The sequence below is a fragment of the Lissotriton vulgaris genome, chromosome 3_1 (assembly GCF_964263255.1).
Source record: "Lissotriton vulgaris chromosome 3_1, aLisVul1.2, whole genome shotgun sequence".
NCBI lineage: Eukaryota > Metazoa > Chordata > Amphibia > Caudata > Salamandridae > Lissotriton > Lissotriton vulgaris.
The window spans coordinates 2,115,591,835-2,115,619,159 of NC_141689.1; the positions used below are offsets into that span (position 1 = coordinate 2,115,591,835).

General features: G+C 47.9%; 1 protein-coding gene across 1 annotated transcript in view; it reads right to left on the reverse strand.

Moving 5' to 3' along the window:
* The window catches only part of GABRB1 (gamma-aminobutyric acid type A receptor subunit beta1), a 378,989-nt gene that overhangs the window by 171,389 nt on the left and 180,275 nt on the right, over positions 1–27,325 (reverse strand). The window lies entirely within an intron of this gene.

Below are 27,325 nucleotides of genomic sequence, written 5' to 3' on the forward strand. Positions count from 1 at the left end.
CACCATGTCTGGGATTGCTTTTAAATAAAGCAGCTTTTTAAAAAAAAAACGCATCCCGTTTTCCTTAAAGGAAAACAGGATGCATTTAAAAAAAAAAAATCATTTAATTTTTTATGGGCAGGCAGTGGTCCCTCGGACCACTGCCTGCCCTTAAAAAATATTTTCCCCTGCATTTGCAAAGGTGTATTTCCCTTTTGCGAGTGCATTACCACCCTCTTGAAGAGGGTGATAATTTACAATTATTTTGCGACCGCAATTGCGGTCGCTAAACATTCATACATTGGGTTGCGGTCGCTATTAGGATGGGAACGCCCCTTCCTAAATAGCAAGTCGCAAAATATTGTTTGTACATGGGCCCATGCTTTTTATTGTGCACAAACGGGTCTAAGACCTGTTTACGCACGCTAAAAAGCGTCGTACATCTGACCTTAAGTACGGTATTATTACGATATGGTTGTTGATCTGCTCTTTGGGGGACTAATTGTTTTCTTTGTTTCGTGCTCTTTTACTGTGTGCTTGTGCTTGCATGTTAATGCAGCATTTGTCCCTTCGATTTGCCTGTTTGGCAACTGCTTATTTGTTTTTTTCCTTGTGCCCAGCACTCCGAAGGTGATGGAGTGCAAAACTCTTCCCAGCTTCAAAGTGGGCCGTTATAGCCTTTATTTGTGTTTTTGCAATTTTTGATGTTGATCGCCAGTTGGACTTTTTTTGGTAGGATACTAGTTTAGTTTTGTGCTTCTTGTTAAGAGGGATTCGACTTGTATTTTGAAGTATGCTTTTTGAAGGTCAGTTGGAAGATGCTTTAAATTTGTCTAATCAGATTTAATCGCCGGTGTATTATATATGTAATTCTATATGGGACTAAACAGTCTCGATTTTAAACTATAAACATGCTTTTCCCTTGCAGCAGAGGGGCGATGGGGGATAATTATGGTTTGTTTAAATGCACTATAATAATCTGGGTGCCTCGCCCTTCCGCCCTTTCTTGTAGTGGTAGCCAGACCCGCAATGCGGTCCACTGGGGGAGGGAGGGCGTTAAACACCAGGCGGGAGCAGAGCAGGGCTCTTCTGCGCCCCCTATAGACGTCCGTGCCCTGAGAACCACCTGTGGAGTGCTTATCCCCTTGACCTTGTTGGGTAGGTCGCCCCCCTCCGCACAGCACCGACTTAGCGTCCTGTCCCTGCCCCAGCTGCCGCTGCTGTAGTAAGTTCTGTGGCCCTGATCTGTGCCTCGTTCTCCTTCGTGTTCCCCCTGATCTGTGCTTCGTTTTTATTGTGTTCCCCCTGATTTGTACTTCGTTTTCCATCGTGCTCCCCTTGATCTGTGCCCCGTTTTTATTGTGTTCCCCCTGATCTGTGCCTCATTCTCCTTCGCTCTCCCCCTGATCTGTGGCCCGTTTTTATTGTGTTCCCCCTGATCTGTGCCCCGTTTTCATTGTGTTCCCCCTGATCTGTGCCTCATTTTCCTTCGTGCTCCCCCTGGGGTGTGCCCTGTTTTTATTGTGTTCCCCCTGATCTGTGCCTCGTTTTCCTTCATGCACCCCCTGATCTGTGCCCCGTTTTTATTGTGTTCCCCCTGATCTGTGCCTCGTCTTCCTTCGTGTTCCCCCTGATCTGTGCCCCGTTTTTTATTGTGTGCCCCACGATTCTGTGCCCTTGCCCCATGCCGTCCACCGCCCCATTCCAATCCGCTGCAACCCCTGTGGCCCCGCCCCACCTGGCTGCTCATTCGCTGCCCCTTCCTCCAGCCTCCCAGCTGCTCCTCCCTCCTCCCCATATATCGCGGCCTAAGGCAAGCCCGTCTGCGCCCATCCCCACCTGGACCGCCCCCAGCGCCAGGACCCCTGGCCCCAGCGAACGCCACAATGCCCGTCTCCACTACGACCCCAGAACCCTCCTCGCACTCAACGCCGGATGTTCACGCACCAGCTGCCTGGCCGCCCCAAAGCGCATCCAAGGACCCTTCTCATGCCAGAACTGATACTTCACCAGCATCCGGCTCCCCAACCCATCTACCAAAGAGCCCAACCACCTCAGATGCATCCTTCTTAACACTCGCTGCACACGCAAACACGCTGTGGAACTCTGGGACCTACTGGACTCCAACACCCCAGACGTCGACTTCCTGACGGAGACCTGGCTGAACCCCTCCTCGGCACCCGACATCGCCATAGCCATCCCGGAAGGCTATAAGATCACCCGCAGGGACCGCACCAATGGAGTTGGAGGAGGAACTGCCATCGTCCACAGGAACTCTCTCAAAGTCTTAACCAACACCGATGAGACCCTCAGCACCGCTGAACACCTGCACTTCCAGATCCACACCGATCCCAATACCACCCTCAGAGGAACCCTCATCTACGTTATGTTATGTTATGTTACAAAAATTTTAATACCGCGCTCATACACCAATTGGTTTCTTGGCGCTCAAAGACAACAGGGGTGTAGCACGGGGGGTGTGAACAGCTAACCGTGGGCAAGGCGGAACAGATAAGTTTTTAAAGATTTGCGAAAAGTAGGGTAGTCGGGAGTGAGCCGGATAGGGAGAGGGAGGGAATTCCAAGTGAAAGGGGCAAGGAAGGAGAAACGAGCACCACCGTGCTTCTTGCGACGAAACCTTGGAATAACCAGCAGATTGTGGGCAGAGGATCTGAGGTGTCGGGAAGGAGTGTAAGAATGGAGACAGGAAGAAATAAAAGCAGGAGCAGAAAAGAAAAGAGATTTGAAGACGGTGCAACCAAGCTTGAAGATGCATCGTTGCGCAACCGGAAGCCAGTGCAAGGTTTTTAACAGTGGAGTGACATGTTGATGTTTTGGTTGCTGGAAGATTAATCTAGCAGCCTGATTTTGCACCAGTTGAAGGCGTTGAAGGTGGTAAGCTGGAATCCCCACGTATAGACAGTTGGCGTAGTCTAGACGTGAGGTAACCAGGGCCAAGATGACAAGTATAAGGGCCTCTGGAGACAGGTACCTTCGGATCTTCCCGATCCTGCGGAGATGAAAGAAGCAGGCCGAGGTGACAGCATTAATGTGCGGTCGCATCGAGAGATCACTGGAGATGACCACACCTAAACTCTTCACGGAGTCAACTGGGCAAGGGGGAGGGCCGAGGGCAGGAGGCCAAAAGTTGGGAGTCCAAGGATGAGGGGGCCCACCGATCAGGACCAGCTCTGTCTTACTAGGATTGAGCTTCAGCTGACTGAAGTTCATCCACTCGTAGATGGAAAGCATGGTGGATTGGAAATTAGAGCGGGAGAGAGGAGAAGAATCAATAGGAAAGATAAGTTGCAGATCATCTGCATAATTAAAAGTGGTAACAGAAGAGTGACGGAGGGAGACCAGAAGAGGCTGCATGTAAAGATTGAAGAGAAGGGGGGATAATGCAGAACCCTGGGGAACACCACAGGAAAGTGAAGTGGAAGGAGCAGAAAAGGAGGATAGGTGAACAGATTGAGACCGGAGTTGGAGAAAGGACACAATCCAAGACAGGGCCAGGCCCGAGATCCCAGCATTTCTGACACGGTCGACCAAAATGTCATGGTCGACCGTGTCGAAAGCGGCCGAGAGATCAAGTAGTACCAGGGCCTGGGCCAAGTTCTTATCCGCCCCCTGTCTCAGCGTGTCCATGACCGCTGTCACCACTGCCTCCGTAGAGTGGGAAGGTCTGAAGCCTGCCTGCTGGTCATCGAGGAAATGAGTCTCCTCGATGAAAGAGCTGAGGCAGCGGGTGACATAGGTTTCCAAGACCTTCCCGAGATATGGGAGGAGGGAAATAGGTCGGTAATTGCCCAGTACCGTGGGATCGGAACCGGGTTTTTTTAAGATAGGTACCACCACAGCGCTTTTGAAAGCATTAGGGACAGAGCCTATGGAAAGAGAGCGGTTAAGGAGGTCCAAAGGGGGGTCAGGGCATGCCATAAAGGCATCTCTGAGGATTTGGGGGGGACAGCAATCCTTGGGAGAGCCTGAGCCCACAGCCGAGAGAAGAGAGCGGAAGGTGTCTAAAGAAATCGGGGGAAAAACATTCAGGGAGTGAGGATTCGAAGGAGGAAGGGCACTGGTGTGAGACATTGTGGTAGGGGGAATATTGTTTTTAATTGTAATAATTTTATCAATAAAAAAAGAGTTGAGGGAGTCGCACAAAGCTTGTGATGGCTGGGGCTGGGGTGTGACGCGGTCAGGTAGGGAAAGTTCAGCGACAATTGAGAAAATTTCTTTGGTTTTGGAAGCAGAGTTCATTACTTTTTGAGAAAAATAAGCAGATTTAGCCAGGATGATAGATGTTTTGTAAGATTTAAGTAAGTCAGTATAGACAGACTTGAGTGAAGGATCATAATTACGCCTCCAGCGGCGCTCAGCCTGGCGGAGAAGGAGTTTGCTGGCCTTGAGTGAATCAGTGAACCAGCGCTGAGCGTCGTGGGGTCGCTTCGATTTGATGGATTTAACAGGAGCGACAGCGTCACAGGCATGAGACAACCATTGGTCCATTGCGGCAGCTTGGGAGTTCAGATCAGAGTGACTAGGGGGCAGAGTGGAAGCAAGGGTCGAATGGAACAGAGGGATATCGGCGTGCTTCCAATTACGGGCGGAGAAATTAAGAGATGGAGGGGGGCGGGTGGGTGCAATGATTTGTAGGCTAAAGGAAATAAAAAAGTGATCGGACCAGGTACAGGGGTATACCATGGGAGAAGAAATATCCAAGTTGGTGGTCCACACCTGATCCAGGGTGTGGCCCTTGTTGTGAGTCGGAACAGAAATATGTTGGGAAAGATTAAGGCCGGATAGAAAGCCAGAGAAGTCAAGTGACACAGAGGATTCAGAGGGGTCGGATGGCCAGTAATTAAAGTCACCAATAATCAGGATCCTAGAAGAGTTAATGGTAAGTTGCGAGATGAGATCACTGAACAGGGATGGGAAAGAAGGCATGTTGACAGGCGGGCGATACACTAAAACACAAATAAAGGAGTGTTTGGGAGAAGAAAACTTCAACATAAGAATGTCGGAGTTCAATATAGGAGTGATTATAGAGGAAGTGAATTGCAAATTGGAATGAATAATGGCAGCAACTCCCCCACCCGGTCTGCCAGAGGTCCTGTTGGAATGGAGGATATAATAGCCCGGGGGTATTGCGGCCAAAATGTCAGGGTAAGAGTCCGCATGTAGCCAGGTTTCAGCGAGGAGCAAGATGTCAATGTTGCCCGTCTCAAGAAGTTGAAAGACCTCAAGCTGATGTTTGGGGAGAGAGCGGGTGTTCAGGTACACGACAGAAATAGAGCGCGTACCGGAAAAGCTAGGCTTGGGAAGTGTGGTAGAGATAGAGACCTACAGACCCCCCCGGACCACGAGCACAGCTCAGCAACTCCATCACTGACCTCGTCAGCACACATGCCCTCGCCTCCACGGACTACATACTCCTCAGGGACCTGAACTTCCACTTCGAGAACAACAAAGACACCAACTCCTCCACCCTGATTGACAACCTCGCCAACCTCAGACTCAGACAACTCGCCACTACACCCACGCACTCCGCCGGCCACTCGCTTAACCTCATCTTTTCAGCAAGCTCCCACGTCTCCTTCAACCACACCACCGAGCTCCACTGGTCCGATCATTGCTGCACCCACTTCACTGTCTGGAAACCTACCACACACCACCGCACCCAACAGATGCCGTGCTACTGCTGGAGGAAAATCACCGAAGACCAGCTTTCCACCTCCCTCGCCCGGAACCCACCTGCAGATCCGAACGACCTCGACATTGCCACCCGCAACCTCAAACAGTGGATCAATGACTGCGCCAACACTCTCACCACCCTCAAGAACCCGTCCAACACCCACATAAGCAAGAAAGCCAGCTGGTTCACCGAAGACCTCCAGGCCTCCAAGCGAACCTGCTGAAAACTCAAAAAAACCTGGACCCGTGAACGAACACCAGAAACCTACACCGCCCACAAGAACGCCCCCCACAGACACCACCACCTCATCAAATCCGCCAAAAGGACCTCCTTCAAAGACCACCTGGGCAACAACGCACACAATAGCAAAGAGCTCTTCAACATCATGAAGGAACTCTCCAACCCCAGCTCCAACACCAACGACATCCCACCTTCACAAGACCTGTGCGACTCGCTGGCCACTTTTTTCCATCCAAAGATCGCAGACATCCACGACAACTTCAACACTGCCACCATCCCGGCAACCACTGAGACCCCCACGACCACCACCCACACCAACGGCCTGATCTCCTGGACCAACAGCAACGACAACAACACCATCAAGATCATGAACACCGTCCACTCTGGATCACCGGATGACCCCTGTCCACACCACATCTTCAACAAAGCCAGCAGCACCATCGCACCCTATCTCTGGAAAACCATCAACATCTCCTTTGAGACAGCGACCTTCCTGGAGAGTTGGAAGCATGCAGAGATCAACACCTTACTCAAAAAACCCAAGGCGGACCCCAAAGACCACAAGAACTTCCAACCCATCCCCATGCTCCCGTTCCCGGCGAAAATCATCGAAAAGGATGTCAACAAACAACTGACCAGCTTCCTCGAGGAAAACAGCATCCTGGGCCCAACCCAATCCGGGTTCTGCAGCAACCACGGCACCAAAACTACCCTCATCGCCACCACCAATGACATCAGGTCCATGCTGGACAATGGAGAAACCGCTGCCCTCGTCCTCCTGGACCTGTCAGCCGCCTTTGACACGGTCTGCCACCGCACACTATGAAAACACCTCTACGATGCTGGAATCCAAGAGAAAGCCCTGGACTGGACCTCCACCTTCCTCGCTGGCAGGACACGGAGCGTCCGCCTCCCCCCCTTCCGCCCTACCAACCTCCACAAAGGAATGAAGGCCGTCACGGACTAGATGAGAATCAGCCGACTGAAGCTGAACTCGGACAAGACGGAGGTCCTGATCCTCGGTTCCACCCCCTCGGCCTGGGACGGCTCCTGGTGGCTGACCGCCGTAGGAACACCCCCAACTCCCACGGACCATGCACGCAACCTAGGGATTATCCTTGACTCTACCCTCTCCATGACGAATCAGGTCAACGCCGTCTCCTCCTCCTGCTTCAACACCCTCTGCATACTTCGCAGGATCTTCAAGTGGCTCCCCACCGAAAATAGAAGGACAGTCACCCAGGCCCTCATCAGCAGTAGACTGGACTACGGAAAGGCACTTTACACAGGAGCCCGGGCCAAACTCCTGAAACGGCTTCAAAGCATCCAGAACGCCTCTGCACACCTGATCCTCGACATCCCTCGTCGCAGCCACGTCACACCCCACCTGAAAGACCTACACTGGCTCCCTGTCAACAAGAGGATAACCTTCAAACTCCTCACCGACGCACACAAGGCACTCCACAACACCGTACCAACGTACCTCAACAACCGACTCAACCTCTACACCCCCACCCGCCAGCTCCGCTCCGCAGACATCGCCCTCGCCACAGTCCCCTGCATCCGAAAAATGACCGCCGGTGGCAGATCTTTCTCCCACCGCACCGCCAAGACATGTAACACCCTCCCCATCCGCCTACGGCAGACCGAAGACCTTCTGACCTTCAGAAGACTTCTCAAGACCTGGCTGTTCGAACAGTAGCAGCTTTCCTCCCCTCCAGCACCTTGAGCCCCTTGCTGGTATGTAGTGCGCTCTACAAATGCCAAGATTGATTGATTAAATGCATACACATCCGCGGCTGCAACAGCAATATCTGTTTCAGCCCTCTTGAAGTATTTTGTTATAAATATTGACTCAGAGATAGTTGTACACATGCTCTCAGAGGAGCATGCACACCCACCTGCGGACCATCCATGCTCCCGACCTCGCCCCGACCCCGGTCACTGATCTTAAATTGCTTATGTGAACCTCTTCCTCCTGTCCAGGGTGCGAGATCCGGGCTGTGTCTCTGCTTACTACTACCGCCCACTCGCCTCTCACTCCATCCTCAGAGCTCTGCCAGCTCATCTTGTCAAACACAACGGCCATCCTGGAATGGTATTTATTCTGCTTTAAACCAGTATCACAAGTTATTCTGTAGTTAGATTTCAAATCAACGTGCTTTTCGGATAAATCATGTACTATGCTGCATTTGTATTACAAAATTTGCAACGCCAATAGCTCTAACTCTTGTTTTGAAACTGCGGTTATCGCTTTCTACACTTTGTTGAAAGTGTGCAGAGTGACCTGATCTTTCTCATTCTGTGATGTTCTACTTTGGTTTTGCAGGACACAGAGTCCTGTTTTTATTCTCTTGATCTTGTCATTACACAGGCACTTGTCATGACATTACGCGTGATCCTTTTCCTGATGTGGGGCATGTATAGTACGTGCCCATTTCTGTGTCACCCCCGGTGATTTAAAAGAGGCGCTTGTGCACTCCATTGCCTTTACACATGCCTGACGTCGGTACAGGAGGGTAGCTATAGTTGGTAAAGTAGGTGCAGTGGCACTGGGGCACACAGGTATGAAGAGCCTGTGGCACCCCCTTTTTGATTGTCTTTTACTCTCTATCAGGGTGGTAGAGGTTTCCATTTTCATTACGTGCTTTACTTGTCACTATCAGTCAGAGCTAGGACGTATTAGCAAGGGGTGGATTTGCCAATGGCATCTTGATATACCCTTTAGGCTACTGGGCTTATGAACTTCCTTGAACAGCCACAACCTATTTTCCCAGAGTGTACCACTCTCCAGATGTGGTGCCAATGTCCCTGGCTCTTAGCTTTAGAATAATGCTTTTTACTTGGTTGGCAGAAGTGATGAGCAATAATGGCGTCCTCTATCTACCCAAAAGCTACTGCTTTCTGACGGCAGCATCTCTCAACAGAAAAAGGTGTTTCCAGAGGTAGCACTGCTGGGTACAGATCAGCCACTCACAGTGCCACCTCGTCTAGTGACAAGTCTTTAGAGGAACAGCCCTTGGGAGCTCCTTTTAGTGAGAGAGACAAACTCTTGGTGGTACGAGCTACCCATGTTTGGCACGCTTTGTTATAATAACATGCACACACCACAGAAACTATACAGATGCATGAGATATCCATGTTAACCCTTCATCACACATAGGCATCAATTAGGGCTTACCAGGGGCAGGAAGCTTCCCCTGGCTGGCTTGCCATCGGTACCTGTGTTCATCAATGTCTTATGGAGGACCCGCTCTTTCCAGAATGCTCTTTCCTCATTTCCATATTCCTCCCTCCCTCTTTCCTTGCCCCTCTTTTCAATGCCCTCTGCACCAGGCCTGAGGGGGACAAGTGGCACCAAGAGATAACCAAATAAGCAGCATGCTAATTACACTCCATTTCCACTACAAATGTAAACATTTTCTTTAAGCAGTATGTGGCTTCTCTCGCTCTCTCTTTGTCTGCACCATGTTGTAACAGTGGTAGGATGGAATATGAATGAGCCTTTAGTAGGAGAAGTTGTGTAGGAGCAGAGTCATGTTTGTGCATTCCCGCAGCATTCTCCACAAAGCATCCATCCTCTCCCTTTGTCTTCTGTCACACAGCAAGGGTTTGTGGGTCAAAGGCTGTGCTTTGTATTGTGTTTTCAAGCACTGTTAGCACATTCACTTGCCATTGAACATACAAGCATAGGTTTTTAAAGATTAACCAATCTTTACAAGAACATATGATCTACTTGGCTCATATGTACATAAAATGAAAAACCACCCATTTTTGAGAAAAACACTTAAAATGTATCCTGTTGTTTAAATGTGCACTGCAAGATATTGTATCTGAAAAAAAAGCATCTAAACAAGAATTTGCAATGCAGTAGGTCTCGCATCACTGAAAGTTTGAGCTAACGGCCACACATTATTATTTGCAACGCCAATAGCTCAAACTTTCAGTAATACGAGACATTGTCTGGCAGCAGAACATAACAAGAGTTTGCAATGCAATTGCAAATTCTTGTTATGTTCTGCTGCCATACAATGTGTTGCTGCTTTCCACAATGCATTGTTTTTGTTTTTGTTTCTTTTTAAATCTGCTTTATTAGGTTTTCTTAAACAGTGCAGATATACACAGTATACATTCCTGTTGATAGTTGCCATTTGATGGGTACATTGACATTGAATATACATCAAAGCAGATTTAATCAGAATAGATCCACATTTCCGACTACAGCATGCAGATATGGCTGCTTTGTGTATTTGTGTCTTGAGCATTTATCGCTGGTGCTCATGTAGGCTCCGCATTGCCTGAGTGCAGGATACATGTCGGTTCTGCTAGCCTTCTCTGTGTAGTGGTCTGTGATCTGGGGAAGCGGGTAATAATGTCACAGGGACAACTTAAAACATAACAAGTAATTGTGTGCTAATAAACCGGAGCATCCCTTGGTCCCCCCGTCTGGTGTGTCCTCTGCACTGTTGCACATAAAACATCTGTTATGTGTCTAAGGGGCAGTATTGGGTAATGCACATTTATGTCCACCTCCAATTTTCCTCTTAGATCAGCTCTTTTTTGCAGCCACTGGCCTCTGGACATTCCCTCAAGCGGTAAAGCGGATGAATATGGTTTCACATGTCGGGTAATATATAAGGTCCTACGGTAACACCTATGTGCCACACCAAGTAGTAATAATTCCGGTGGCTTTATTTTCGTGCAAGGGTGAAATAGTCTGATCAGGGAATTTAAAGAACAGGGTGGTTGAGTAGTCACCGTGTCACAAAGATGGCGATCTGCCAAGCCATTGCAGTTGTGCCGCTAGGTAATACTGTTCCAGGTTAGGGCTGCAAGGCCTTCCCGGTTTGTGGTAAAGTAGAGCTTCCTTATCGCCACTCGGTGTAGGGAGCTGCACCAGATAAAGTCTCTAACCAATTTCTCCAGGGGGAGAAATAAGGAAGGAGGAATGTATAGTGGTATGTTCACGAAAAAATATAGAAGCCGTGGGAGGATCACCATTTTTGTGAGGGCCACTCAGCCTGTCACTGACAGTGGACGTGTTTCCCTGAATGTCATTTGAGAGCAGAAGGCTATATGTAGTATATGGTAAGTGTTGGGGCATTGGCCATGGTGCTCTTCTAGTCTGCACAGATAAAACCCCACTCAAATATACTATCACATGATATGAGTATGGCATTAGGCCCAAGTCTTCTTTAACTAGAGAGCAATTAACTAACTTGCCTATCATCAAGTAATCTATCCATGCAAAGATACTGTAAATGAAGATCAGAAACCACAATCCCAGTCATGGTGAACCACAAATGTCACTAAATTAACCTGTCCTTATCCTTCAGTTAGCTTGGCACAAAAGCAGTCAGGCTTAACATAGAGACAATGTTTAAAGCATGTATGCAGCACCTAAACATAATAAAGTGAAAACACAACACACAAAAATAAAATGCCACATCAATTTAGAACAAGCATTTACAATGCAACGGTTTCGCCTTTGCAAAAGTTAGAGCTATTGGCATTGTAAATGACGAAAATGGTATTTATGTGTTGGTTTTGAAAACAGATAAATAAATGGCATAAATAAATGGCATTGTAATTTACATTGCCAACAGCTTAATCTCTCGCAAATGTAAGACCTATTGTACCCTACTGGATGAGCTCAGCAGACAGCAATTACTACCATACACACACACCCAGAGCCAGCCACACACACACACCCAGAGCCACACACACACACTGAGGTTCCGTGACAATTTGAACCCGTGTTTTCAAGTTTGTCGGAAATACATAATATTAGTATCAGCGAACCGCAAATGATCCATTTAGCATATCCTGGTGTTTTCGCTACGATACGAGCAAGAGCACTCCTGTTATGAACACATTTCTGATCTACCCATGGCATCCATCTTAGATCATGGCCGCCATTTTGTGTTTCCTTGCCCTCACATATGCAATAGCCTCTGATCACTCCATTTTGATTAAGGACACGTAGCCTTAGCCGGAGATTCACCTCTTACATGACACGTACACCTTAAACCAGATCACGCTGAAGCTGCATGACTCGACAAAGGCTGCCTCCTCTGCCCGAGGCCAGCCCACCTGAACTGGTTCTCGTGTCCATTGTCCTGATCATGATTAGGCGGCCGAAGCTGGTAGCCTTGCCCATTTACAACCCACAAACATCTCTTATCCCGTTTTTCTATCTTCTGCACCTGGCTCTGCTCCTTCCCTTCTGGGCCTTTATTAGGGGGAGGTAACAAACTTTACGATGAGGCGGTCCGGCTCTTGAATGCAATATTGACAAGGGATTGTGATGGACTAGTGGGAACCCCTCTTCGTGATGTTTGGCATCAGATATTATCGACAGTTCCTGTGTAACGCCAAATATTTATTGTTTAAGACACAAAGGTTTGGGAATGTACTGACATGTGAAATATTTGCCTGAAGCACAATTTTTGGTATATAAGGAGCAACCCTCAATGTACAAATCGAACAGTCTCCTAGTCTCTGCCCGTGTGTAGATTCTGTGATTTCTGTGTCCCTGCAGTAATAAACCTTTGGTCTTTGACGCCACCATCGAGAAGCCCGTGTTTCTGTTCATTTGCGCACCAAGGCAGGTGGAACTCCGGGGTCTTTGGGTGTTGTTCCCTGACACCTCTGGACGGAACCAAAAAGTCCAGAACTCCAATTGGCGCCCAACGTGGGGCGACGTCATTCGGTACCGGTCCAAAAGCCCGAAGAGTTCGAGAAGCTTCGTGTGAAGATTCCTGAGGGAGGCGCCCCACTTCATCGATCCCGGCATATCGCAAAAGTGGCCCTGAAGTTCTCTTCCACGAGGGTTCCCGTTCAGGACGGCTGCAGTGGGCCGTTGCCTTGACCGTCGCCCTGTCTTGGACCCGAGGTGCAGCCTTAGTACAGCGAAACGTGACGGGTTTCTCCTTGGTGACGTCTTCAGTGCCTCAGTTAAGTATTTAGTGATAGCTAGCTGGTTACTTTGTGAGGATTGTTAAATCCTTGATCGGTTCTTGGTTTGGTTTGGTTTCGTAAGATTATCACTAGTTGTTCTGGTTACGATAATCTATTTGGTTCAGTTTGGGTATCGATACATTAGTTTGGTTTTGGTAGGCCTAAGTTCTTGGTTCAAGTGCACATATCTGTTTCGTGTTTTGTTTGTTTTGTGTTCCAGACTGAAAATGGTAAGTCGGAAAATGTTGTCTTGTTTCGGTTGCAACCATGACTCACGATTGGAGGATTCTTGTTTGGTTCCTCCAATTGGGACTCCCCTTTATGACCTATATTGCAAATTTGGAGTGGGTCCTATATCCTATAACGAGGTGTGGGTCCGTTACTGTAAGAAGGATGGTGTCCTTAGTTGGCCACTACATGGTAGTTTTGAACCCGAGATCCTTGATAATTTAGAAGCGAAATTGTTTAAGAAGAAAGCCCGGCCGGCAATGTTTGATTCTTTCCGTTATTGGCGAAAAGAATCTAAACAGAGAGAAATGAAAAGGTTGAAGAAAGAACAAAAAGAGCAAGAAGAGTTAACTCTAGAGCAAGCAACTAAACAACTGCAAGATAATGAGTGCGAAAAGGCTATAGATGTAGCAATTAGAGAGCATAATTTAGCGATTGACAAGTGCTACCCTGCCTTGCCATCGAAAACAGCTAAGATACTGGAGGATCCCGAAAATGATCCTCTGTTGTCCTATCTGTTACGTTCACCTCCACCGTACGCACAAGGTGCTGCGGCTCAACTTGTACCGAATGTTCAATTGCCGGTTGCTGGACAACCTGGTGTTCTTGTTCCCCAGAATCTAGTTCCTGTACCTTCTGTGGTTAATATGAATGTTCCTACGGCTCCTCCTCTTCCTGGGTTGCCGACTTCTATACCTGTATCTGTCTCGCTTACACCTACTACCTCACAAACTATTTTCATCGATACTCCTACTGTTTCGCAATCTGTTCCTACCTCTACTGTGTTCTCTACGTCTGCGAGTATGTTAACTCCACTTTCTGTACGTCGAAAAATAACTGATTCTGTTGCTAATATTCTGTCTCCTTTATATAAATCCTTAATTAAGACTCCTACTTCTGATTCAGTTCAGAGACGTAGTCAGCTACCAAGTACTGAAGAACGGGGAGTTTTAGATTCCACGGCTCTCAGATGGATTACGAAAGTTAGAAGATATAATACGAGAGATGTATTAGATACGTTTATGCAGTGGAAGGAACCAACGCAACGATACGTCTTTGATGAGATGTGCTCGTTGTTACGTGAGGAAATAGAGGAAGATGATGTTGAATCAGACTTGGAGGATTTAATTAAGGTGCAAAAAGAGTTTGCTGCAGGAATGATAGTGGGTGATAATATAAAAGAAGCGATGGAACTTATTTTGAGTTTTAGGAATGATCCATCTCTTCGTTCGCCGAGAGATTTAGAGAAAGTCAAAATGAAGCTAAGTCGACAATATCCTATGAGGGAGGTTCCTCCAATCTGGCGCGAAGCAATACAACGTGATGATAATGCAGGGATTGCAGCTGCTCCAGCACAGTTCCAACGAGTGTGGATACACATTCCATGGAAGCGAGCTGAAGTGCTAGCGGTGAAACAGGCCTTACCAGATCCACGTAAGAATCCGGCCGGATATTACAAGGAATTGACACAGACAGTTGAAGCTTGTATAATGAATTTGGCAGACATTGACATGCTATTTGGCAATGTAGTTCCACAACCAGTGTGGGCTAAAATTCGTAGAGAGGATCATCAAGCAGCCTTAGGTGGTGATTGGGCAGCTATCACTGCAGCAGATGGTCAGCAAACGGGTGGTGCAAAACCGGAACCCCTAATTGCTAATCTTCCAGGTAGAATAATTGACTTAATGAAGACTCTGATGCCTGCGTTGCGTGTTAATTGGGATAAATTATCCGCATGCAAGCAAAAGAAAGATGAAAGTGTCTCCGACTTCTTCACGAGGTTCGAAGAGACTTTTGTAGACCATAGTGGTTAGGATATGAGTGCTGAAGGAGGACAGAGACTGTTTGTCGATAAATTTGTGCATAATTTGTTACCTGAATTATGCAATAAATTAAAGGATTCAGAGAGTGCATGGGCTGTTTCCACGACTGCGCAAATACTTGCGACTGCGCAGTACTACGAAAATAGGGATAAAGAGGAAAAGGAGAAATCAGAAAAGAAAACGAAAGATTTAAAGACTAAAGTTCTTTTACAGCAGGCGTATCCGCCTCGCACGAACCAGACTAATATGCAACAGAATTCGTATCAAAGGACAGATTATAGTTCAACCAGGCCTCAATATCAGTGGAATCAGTGTGCGTACTGTAAGAAAGAGGGTCACTACAAGAATGAATGTCCGATTTTAGCGCAAAATAATGCAGCAGCAGCCCAGAGAGGTCGTGGTGGTTTTGCGCAGAATACTAGAGGTCGAGGGCGAGGTGCTATGCCTCCGCAAACGAATGATCGTCCCTCCAATCACTTTGATCAACGAAACGTACAGTCAGCTCAACAGAATAGATCTCAGCAATATCTTGTTGAGGATTATTGTGAAGTTGATGAGGGATTCCAGCAAAATGGGTACTAGGACAGCCATGGACAGAGAGAGGGAGTAGTATCAGTTCCAGTGGATCAGAGTGGGCCTTATGTCGCAGTAGCAACATCAGGTGTAGTCGAACCGTTTCTGTTGGATACTGGTGCCGCAAAAAGTTCTATAATTCATGCGAAACTCCCTGGCGCACCTTTGTCTGGCTCAACGAATGTTTCCGTAGGTTTTTCAGGCGCCCCTGTTTACAACCCGATATCTAATCCTTTGTCTATTTCTGTTGGACCATGCCAATTGAAAGCACCCTTGATTTTGACGACAGGTTGTAATGAAAATCTGCTTGGTTTAGATTTGTTAAAACGACTATATGCGACATTGTACTGTTCTCCGGAAGGAGTACAGCTTACTTTGGGTAAAAGACTCACTTCTCCGATGTACTTGTCAATGGACGCACTCCCGCCAGAGCTGCGCTCACTCCCTAATTCTCTTTGGGCGACTGGTCCTAATGATGTAGGCCTTTTAGAAATACCACCGTATGTAGTAACTTTGAAAGCAAATGTAAAATTTCCTAGAATTCCCCAATATAAAATATCGAGTGAAGGAGAACGTGCACTTTTATTGATTGTGCAAGATTTGATTAAGAAAGGTGTGGTTGAAGAAACTCGAGGAAATGTTTGTAATAGTCCTGTATTGCCAATTCTGAAACGAACTGATCCTACGAAACCTCCAGTATATAGGTTTGTCATAGATCTTAGAGAAGTTAATAAGATTGTGGTTCCGCAGTTTCCTGTGGTTCCAGACATTACTGCCTTGTTAACATTGATTCCTGCTACAGCCAATTGGTTCTCAGTCATCGACTTGAAGAATGCCTTTTTCAGCATTCCGATAGCCGAGGAAAGCAGGGATATTTTTGGCTTCTGTCTAGGAGGTCGAAGCTTCAGATTTAAACGCGCTCCACAAGGCTACTGTGAGAGTCCATCTATTTACAGTCAAGCATTAAAAAGTCAGCTAGATTCTTTTGTCCTTCCTCCAGGTTCTGCCCTAGTACAGTACGTAGATGATCTTTTAGTGGCTGCCGATGACAAGGAAACTTGCAAAGCAGCTACAGTATCGTTGTTACATCATTTGTCTGATTTGAATCACAAAGTATCACCTTCCAAGATGCAATACTGCTGCCAAGAAGTGACCTACCTAGGTCATCTCTTGTCAAAGGAGGGAAGGAAGTTGACCCCAGAAAGAATAAAAGCAATTACGCAAATAAGTGTTCCACGCACACAGAGAGAAGTACGTGCCTTTTTAGGTATTACCTCCTACTGTAGGCAGTGGATTCCAAATTTTTCTCTTTTAGCGAAACCATTGGTAGCTTTGACTGGGAAAAATGTTCCGAGTCCGGTGCCATGGTCTGATGAATGTCAAGAGAGCTTTACCGAATTACGAAAAGCCTTGTGTTCAGCTCCTGTATTGGGTACACCTGATTACAGTAAACCATTCACGCTCTACGTTCACGAGAGAGAAGGTTGCGCGTTGAGTGTCCTGACACAGAAGTTTGGTGATAAACAACGCCCTTGTGCGTATTTCTCATCAACATTAGATCCGGTAGCTAGAGCGTTGCCTAGTTGTTTGAGGGCTACAGCGGCAGCTGCGGCTTCCATTCGGCAATCTGCTGGTTTGGTGATGAACAACATGCTAGTGGTCATGGTTCCTCATGCAGTGGATACACTCATGAACCGAACGAAGACACAACACCTTACCAGTGCGAGATTATCTGGTTACGAACTGACACTACTAGCGAGTCATATTCAGATCAAAAGGTGTAATGTATTGAATCCAGCAACGCTGTTGCCGACTGATCAAGAGTCGAGTGATTCTGAGCCACATGACTGCTATTTTAAAACGGAGGAAGAGACAAAAGGACGCATTGACCTGAAAGATACTCCGTTACCCGATCCGGATGGTACGCTATATGTGGACGGGTCATGTTTTAAATTGAAGAATGGTGATGTGACTGCTGCTTACGCGGTGACGACTTTGAAGACGATTGTGGAGACTGCAAGAGTGAGTCAGAATTCTGCCCAAGCTGCAGAATTAATAGCTCTAACGAGAGCATGTGTTTTAGCTGAGGGAAAGAGAGTGAATGTATTCACAGATAGTCAGTACGCATTTGGCGTGGCCCATAGTTTTGGCCGGTTGTGGAGAGAAAGAGGTTTCATTACGTCCCATGGGGCTAAGATTCAACATGGTCAGCTAGTTAACGACTTGTTGGAATCTCTAACCTTGCCAACTGAAGTTGCAATTGTAAAGTGCAGTGCTCATAAAGCAATCACGGATGATGTTGGACGTGGGAATGCTTTTGCTGATGAAATTGCTAAACAGACAGCTAGAGATGTGATGAGTAGAATGTATGTTGCAACGTCTGCAAGATGGATCGCTGAGTCTGGGATGTGTGAAGATACAATGGAAAGTGTGAAGGAGATTCAGAAAGAAGCAACTGAGGAAGAGAAACGTGTATGGAGAGAGGGTTTGGGCAAGTTGGACTCGAATGGATGTTGGATTGATTTGACAGAGCAGCAACGTTGGATGTTGCCGGATGCGTATGTGCTTGCAGTAGTGACAATGGCGCACGGAGTAGCGCATATAAGTTCTAAAGGCATCTGTAAGATGTTGGCTCCGGTCTGGAAGAATGATGGGATCAGTAAGTGTGCAGAGAGAGTGGTGAAAAATTGTATGGTGTGCTTGATGCATAACCCTGGCAAGGGAACTCCAACTCCAGCTGGTCATTTCGCTCCTCCTTCCTGTCCCTTTGAAGTGATTCAGTTAGATTTCATTCACATGGAACGCTGTAATAATTTGAAATACGTCTTGGTGGTGGTTTGTGCTTTTTCCAGGTGGATAGAAGCATACCCACTGAAGAACAATACCGCCTTATCAACTGCCAAAATTCTTCTCAAAGAATATTTCCCTAGATTTGGAATGCCACGGATTGTATGGTCAGATAACGGAAGTGAGTTTATAGGGAAAGTTATGCAGAGTGTATGTGCAGGCCTAGGTTTGAAACAAAAATTTCATAGTGCGAACCATCCCCAGTCAGCTGGTCTAGTGGAGGGTTATAATGGCACCCTCAAGCTGAAGATAGCTAAGATACAAGCATCCACAGGTTTGGCTTGGCCAGACGCACTTCCCTTGGCTCTGTTATCCACAAGAGCGACTGTACATTCTCGAGTGGGGCTTAGCCCTTACGAGATTGTATTTGGTCGTCCTGCCAATATTTGGGGGGTGCCAAGACCAAGGGAGTTCAGACAGCTGGAATATCCTATGTTGATAGACTACCTTTACGACTTGACTGCTAAATTGAGTCTTATTCATCAACAGGTTTTCGATGCACTACCAAAGCCTCCGGAGAGTCCAGGGCATCAACTGAAACCCGGCGACCAAGTGGTGGTCAGAAACTTCGCGAGGACAAAGAATCTTCAGCCTCGCTACATCGGCCCCTTCCAGGTCCTGCTGGCAACGAGGACAGCCGTACGTGTTGCTGGCCGCAAGCACTGGATTCACGCTTCTCACGTAAAGCGTGTTCCGTTGCCACTGCCTTACGACGACTGGGTGAAGAAGGGAATTGGTGCCTCCGAATCTGAAATCACCCCGAAATTTATCCCTTTCAGTGATGCCGATTTGATTACTGACACTTTGAAATCTGACTCTCCTCCTGAGAAAACTCCTTCGAACATTGAACATTTGTCTTCAGCATCAGAAGAAACTTTGTTATCTGCGAACTTAAACTCTGCAACAGCTGCTAGTGATACACTATTTTCCGATCAGACAGTACCAGCGAAGAAGAGATACAACCTTAGAAGACATAAAAAAGACAAATAAAGCAGGCAACTGCATATTGTAATTTTAATATATATATATATATATTGAACTTTTGCTTTTCAGCCAGGAAGTTTGCTATTGTTTATTGTTTTTAAATTGCCTTGCCGTCTGGGTAGCCGTAGGGTCGTGGCTGTGTGCCTAGTTTGAATTTGCAGGGGTCTGACACAAGGTCGATCTTTCTGTTGGTTTTGGGAACTCCCAGGGCTGACAGAGGCATTTTCATCTACGTACACATCATCAGTGGTCGCGAGCGGATTGTAGAAGATGGAGCTTCCTGCGCTGCAACAAGAAAATGTGATTTATGTTCGCAGAAACAGACTGTACAAAATTCTTCGTAGCAAATGCTTTTTGATGCAATGTGCCGTTACATTTTTGATTATTTTAGCAACATTGATGGGTGGAATAGTCTTTAGTATAAATCTGATTTTTGTGCCAGTTACTACAGTACCTCCCCTTGATCCTGTTACTTCTACTGTTTCTTCTATACACTCTTTTCACTCGTTTCCTGAACATGAGCAAGCCCGACGTACAGAGTTCATTAACAACACTTTTGTACAGCTCTTGCACCAACACCAACTGGTAGTTAACACTACAGACTGCTGGGTGTGTGGCTTGATACCCCACACTATGGATAAAGGTATTCCCTACCTGGTTTTGCCTTTCAGCTACAATGGATCATTTCAGGCCCTTCAAACCATCTTTGCTTATGCCCTTGAGACCTATCCTCCACGTCCACCACGTTCCACTAAATATAACTCTGCCAACAAAGCTTTAGTCCAGGGAATTATTGACATGATCAAGGATGTCAATAATACTCCATCATACCCTAGAGACGAACTACGAGTGTATTTGAGTTGGAATACTTCAGAGTATCGCCTTAGTTTAGGAGAAAGCAAGCGTAAAAGCTCAACTCCAATCTGGGTCGTACCTCACCGAGGTCAGGTCTGTTTGCAAGGTAATGGGAGAAATTCGAGAGCTCAGCTAGGGAGGAGTGAGTGCGTTGAGACTTATGTGTTTCCGGCTAACTCTTCCCCTGCCTTCCTCACTGCTAGGGGTACCTATTTCATTTGTCGAGACCGAGCTTATACATGGTTGCCTGCTGACTTTTCAGGTTCATGCTATATTGCTCGATTGTTGCCTCCAACATACACTGCTTCATCTGATTACCACAGAACCAGAGTAGCGAGAGGTGTCTTCAACAAGGAAGATACTGCTGGTCAGGAAGCTGGAGACTTCTTCAAAGGCTTCCTTCCGTTTTGGGGGCCTATGGCCAATAGTAGAAACATACGTCAGCTAACACGGGTAGTTGAATCTACTATTACCGAAACTGCTGGTGCCCTTAGCAACCTGACAGCTGAGCTTCAGGCGGATAGACTCATGACGTTGCAAAACCGTATGGTTTTAGACGTTATCCTTGCAGACCGAGGTGGGGTATGTAAAATGATCCAATCGAGCTGCTGTGTCTTTATTCCTAATAATGCTCCAACAGTTTATGAGGCGATCTCTAAGCTACACAAGATTTCCGACTCTATACATGTGGACAAGGGAAACTGGTCCTTTATGGAGTGGGTTTGGACTCTGATCTCAGCGTGGGGATGGAAGGTTCTAATGGTCATTGGTGTCATCTTAGTATTCCTCTTCTCATGCTGCCTGATTATCCAGTGTGGTCCAGCCCTGTGTAGCCTTTGTGCTGCAACCTGTTTTAGGAAACCACCTGCGTTTGGAGAAAAGGCACGAGAAAGGATGATGGTACAACAACATGTCACTGACCTGATGAGTATAGAACTAGACTCTGATATAGACTGAGTAATTGCCTATGTAAGGGCAAAAGGAGGGTCTGAGGTTCCGTGACAATTTGAACCCGTGTTTTCAAGTTTGTCGGAAATACATAATATTAGTATCAGCGAACCGCAAATGATCCATTTAGCATATCCTGGTGTTTTCGCTACGATACGAGCAAGAGCACTCCTGTTATGAACACATTTCTGATCTACCCATGGCATCCATCTTAGATCATGGCCGCCATTTTGTGTTTCCTTGCCCTCACATATGCAATAGCCTCTGATCACTCCATTTTGATTAAGGACACGTAGCCTTAGCCGGAGATTCACCTCTTACATGACACGTACACCTTAAACCAGATCACGCTGAAGCTGCATGACTCGACAAAGGCTGCCTCCTCTGCCCGAGGCCAGCCCACCTGAACTGGTTCTCGTGTCCATTGTCCTGATCATGATTAGGCGGCCGAAGCTGGTAGCCTTGCCCATTTACAACCCACAAACATCTCTTATCCCGTTTTTCTATCTTCTGCACCTGGCTCTGCTCCTTCCCTTCTGGGCCTTTATTAGGGGGAGGTAACAAACTTTACGATGAGGCGGTCCGGCTCTTGAATGCAATATTGACAAGGGATTGTGATGGACTAGTGGGAACCCCTCTTCGTGATGTTTGGCATCAGATATTATCGACAGTTCCTGTGTAACGCCAAATATTTATTGTTTAAGACACAAAGGTTTGGGAATGTACTGACATGTGAAATATTTGCCTGAAGCACAATTTTTGGTATATAAGGAGCAACCCTCAATGTACAAATCGAACAGTCTCCTAGTCTCTGCCCGTGTGTAGATTCTGTGATTTCTGTGTCCCTGCAGTAATAAACCTTTGGTCTTTGACGCCACCATCGAGAAGCCCGTGTTTCTGTTCATTTGCGCACCAAGGCAGGTGGAACTCCGGGGTCTTTGGGTGTTGTTCCCTGACACCTCTGGACGGAACCAAAAAGTCCAGAACTCCAACACCAAGAGCCACACACACACACACCCCCCAGAGCCACACACACACACACACACCCAGAGCCACACACACACCCACACACCCAGAGCCACACACACACCCACACACCCAGAGCCACACACACATCCAGAGCCACACACACACACACACACACACACAGAGCCACACATACCCAGAGCCACACACACCCACAGCCACACACACCTAGAGCCACACACACACACACCCAGAGCCACACACACACACCCATAGCCACACACACACACATACACACACCCAGAGCCACACACACCCAGAGCCACACACACCCAGAGCCACACACACCCAGAGCCATACACACCCCCACACACCCAGAGCCACACACACACACACCCAGAGCCACACACACACACACCTAGGAGAGCTAGCACAGCGAGGGGGCAGGGAAGCAAGCACAGCGAGGGGGTAGGGAAGCAAGCGCAGCGAGGGGGCAGGGAAGCAAGCGCAGCCAGGGGGCAGAGAAGCAAGCGCAGCCAGGGGGCAGTGAAGCAAGCACAGGCAGGGGGCAGGGAAGCAAGCACAGGCAGGGAAGCAAGCACAGCCATGGGGCAGGGCTATAGTCTTTGGAGTGAGGTCATGACTAACGTACACACGCTGGGAATAATAAGCAAAGACGCAAAGTAACTGAAGGCTGCCAACAGACACCGCAAGTGGTCAATCCTAAGCCATCACTCTCTTTAAAGAGTAGCACACTTTGAGCCTCTGGATGAGCAGAATCAGCCAACCTGTAAGGAGCCGTGTGAGACATCACAAGTGGTCTGATCCACTCGGGGCTTTCTTAAGTTTGGGGATGTGTGGTGGTCTCAAGGGAGCTGTGGGGAGGGTGGCAACTAGGCGAGCATCTGTTGGCATCTAAGGGGCTTCTGGAAGCTATGTGAAGGACAGATAGAGGCTATGTGAGTGTCAGGCGCTATTTCAAAGTCTGGGCAATTTAGAGGTTTGCGGGGGTATGCAAGCATCTTCATGTGGGTGCTTATCCGAGCAAGCAACACGAAGGAAGCCCTGTGAGTGAGGTTAAAATGAGGGCCTGTGGATCTGGCTATGCAGTGGACGAATTGGGCTAAATTTGGGTATATCTGAGAGCCACGTGAAGGGGCACTAATCACTACTGTTTTGTAGCACAATGCACCCACAGCCATGGGGCAAGGCTATAGTCTTTGGAGTGAGGTCATGACTAACGTACACACGTTTGGAATAATAAGCAAAGACGCAAAGTAACTGAAGTCTGCCCACAGACACCGCAAGTGGTCAATCCTAAGCCATCACTCTCTTTAAAGAGTAGCACACTTTGAGCCTCTGGATGAGCAGAATCAGCCAACCTGTAAGGAGCCGTGTGAGACATCATGAGTGGTCTGATCCACTCAGGGCTTTCTTAAGTTTGGGGATGTGTGGTGGTCTCAAGGGAGCTGTGGGGAAGGTGGCAACTAGGCGAGCATCTGTTGGCATCTAAGGGGCTTCTGGAAGCTATGTGAAGGTCAGATAGAGGCTATGTGACTGTCAGGTGCTATTTCAAAGTCTGGGCAATTTAGAGGTTTGCGAGGGTGTGCAAGCATCTTCATGTGGGTGCTTATCCGAGCAAGCAACACGAAGGAAGCCCTGTGAGTGAGGTTAAAATGAGGGCCTGTGGATCTGGCTATGCAGTGGACGAATTGGGCTAAATTAGGGTATACCTGAGAGCCACGTGAAGGGGCACTAATCACTACTGTTTTGTAGCACAATGCACCCACAGATACAAATGTTGTTTCGCACAACATTGGTTCTGTTGCCTTTTAGACGACATACTTCTAATAATGAGTACATGTAGTGACACTGCTTGCTCCTCAAAGTGCATCCAACAAAAAGCTGCTGGTATAACTCTCATTGGCAATCATTCTCGATTTCTGAAGAATAGGAGACTAGGTGGGCCAGCAGAGCAATTCGGGCCTGCAGCCTTCAGGATGCACACAGTAAGGGCCTACAAGTCCCAGCATGCAAGCTGTTCTTGGGTTTGGCTAAAAGGACACACGTGGTATAAGGTCACTCAGCAGCTGTGGCCTTATTGACAACTCATGCCATGCATGCACTGATGTGGGAGGCTCACCTAACCAAAGAAGTAGCTTGTCGTGCACATCCTCCTGGGAGCTCGAGTCCTCGGCCAGGGCGGTGGAGGTGAGGCCGTATGGCAGGTGGGACCCCAGGCAGGTGTTGTACTTCAAGGCTTCGCAGGTGGCCGTCTTCTTGCACCGGTCAAAGTAGAAAGTCTCGTTGCCAGCTTGGGCACCCGCTTGTCGAGGCAGCAGAAGCACCAAAACCCACAGCAGCCAGAACCCCCTCGCCAGGACCTGCTCTCCCCTAGATATTTTGGGGGTCCTTTTCTTCACGTGGGCAGGACCCCGGGGGTCCACAACTGCAAAAGTACAGAGTTTCTGGCTTATCTCAACCAGAAGTACAGCAGACCCCCAACAGCCCACCTTGTTTCCTGCTGGATGGTCTGAGTATCCCCGAAACCCAACAAGCTTTTGGGCGCCCTCGTTCCATACGGTCTTCAGATGATGTCCCACCTTGTTCTTCTGTGGAAGATTCCGGGATCCACCTAACCCGAGGTGTCTCCGGGGTTGGCCCTCCTCGTTTCCATTGGAGGCTTGAAGAACCCAGCAAGTCCGGCTGGCCCCAGTCGCACCTCCTCGACCCGTCTGAGGTCCCAGGGGGATCCCTCCAAATCCTTCTGCCTTCTGGTAACGTCACCCTTCTCTCTGGAGCCCAGGGATCCTACCAACCCACCGGGCCCAGTCCGTTCCACCTCACTCACCATAGGACGGTGTAAAGGGAACCCCAAAAGCCGTCTACAGCCTGCGCTGCATCCATCTCGCTACCCATCAGCGGGCCGATTCTCATCCTCGTGCCATCCAATGCTTCGAGGGGGGCGCAACAATCCTCAACAGGCCGGCGTGGGAAATCCGGGAAACCTCGGCCTCTTGGAGAATCCTCCCGGACAGGACATCCCCTCCAGGGCAGGATGGGGGCCTCCGGCCATCCCTTCACGCATAGACTCGCCCCCTCCTCCACTTTCAAGCTCAGTGGAACTTCAGGGCCAAACAGAGGTTTCTCTGTGCCATCCTTGCAGGTCCGTCCGTAGGCGCTTCCACTGAACCAGAAACGGCGTTCAAAAGCCAAGAAACGAGCTCTCGTTTTCCCCCTTCCTTACCACAGCATCCAGAAGAAAAATCTTCCACACCGCCACTGTTGTACCCTTGTACAGAAGGGGACAATGTCCGCGGTCCGCCTCTCCACGCTCCCTCCTCAGCCCTCCGAAAAACCCTCAGCGCGCCCTATGCCAAAGGGAGTTGCAATTTTCAGCCAAATTTGCAAATGTCGGAGACCAGCAAGACTTTGTTTGCCTGGCAAGGCTTCAGGACTATGTTCAGAAAATTTAATGTATGAAATGTAGTGAATGGTTCTTCGGGTACATGACATCTCTGTCCTATGCTGCTGATCCCTGAATGGTGCTCAGCTGCAATGAAGAGGCAGTTTAATAAAAATCTGCAATGACAATTGAGAGAGAGAGACAGGTACTAGGCCTAAGGTGGGGAAGTCCTAGGAACACACCCGGGAACACATCATCAGGGGTTCAGCTTCACTGAGTGTAGTAAGGGTCGCCGAATGTACAAGTTCTGCACTTGCAACCTGCCAGAAAATCATTTGTGGGTTGGGAGAGTGGGGGGCGTGGCAGGTGGTGCTGTCCCAACGTCGAGCCTCTGAACTGGAGGCAGGCGGACACGTGTGCTCGGCGCCGAATGTACAAGTTCTGCACTTGCAACCTGCCAGAAAATCATTTGTGGGTTGGGAGAGTGGGGGGCGTGGCAGGTGGTGCTGTCCCAACGTCGAGCCTCTGAACTCGAGGCAGGCGGACACGTGTGCTCGGCGCCCCAGCCTTGGAACTAGTATTTGAATAGTTGGAGAGTGTAGGAGATCATGGCGTCTCCTCACAGGAATGCGGCGGTGCAGAGTGGCTCCTTGGAAGGGGGGTGAGGGTGCTGGAGGGGCAGTGAGGCTCGTACCACTGCACGCCAGCTGGAGGAGCGACAGAAGGAGGAATGGCTCATCCCCCAATAGTGATGGCCATGGTCCTCCGGGTGATACTATAGTGCATGTGTTCCTCCTCCAAATTGATACATATTTAAAAAGCCAATCATTCTGTCTCTGCAGCCAACACATGCTACGAATAGTAATGAAAGGCTATGGATGTGGCTGTAAGTGAAAGCAGCTGATTTGGGAACAGGGGAACCAGGTTCCAGTTTTGGCGTCCCCCCCTCAACATCCTCTGGATCAGAGCAAATCAGTGGAAGAACACACTTTTCGCCTAATCAAATGCAATCCGTTGTGTTTCCTAAATCTAATTTTCTGTTGATTACATAATGTAAGTGAATGCTCTATTCAAAGATTTGTATCTTTGACCTGTAACAACTCCGTGTGGATTTTCAAGAACCAAGCCACCGCATAATTTCTTCAATACTGAACCCATACACAGCAAAAGTACATTATTTGGTACACATCGGTCATTTAAACGCCTCTTCAGGCATGCAGTTTTGTATTTTACAAAGCTACGCTGCAGCTGCTCTATTGAGTTAAACTAGGAGAGCTCTGGTTTTGTCCATCTCGGTTGTACATGGGGCACAAATGAAGTGAAATTGACATTTAAGTCTGCTTATCATTCATCAAAATGTAAAAAGGATTACAAAACTACTTCCGCTCAGTGACCAGGACGATTCTTTGGGTTCACCGAATGCAGCTTAAAATACTGTTGATACAAATGCTGAATCCGTTTATAAGCTATACAATGAAAAACAATACCTTGAGCCTTATTCGGGCTGTTAACAATCATTAGTTCTCTCCAAGGCAGCCTCAGGTGAAAACATTTCCCAGCCATACCATTTGCAGCCGTCATACTTTGAAAATATGTTTCTTCCTCATCAGTAAACGTTAGGAACAGGTTACCGTTTCAAGTACTTTATCCCACCTTCCCATGAGACTATTCTCCAAGGCCTTTGTCCAGGCAGCAACAAAGAACCAGCGAACGCTTAATCCGAGTGCCATTGAAAGTATTTCTGTAAAAAACTATTAGTGTTTCATTGTTTCACTTTTAAGCGCTTGGAAGCCTCCCCAAATGTCGTGGACAACGGATCTG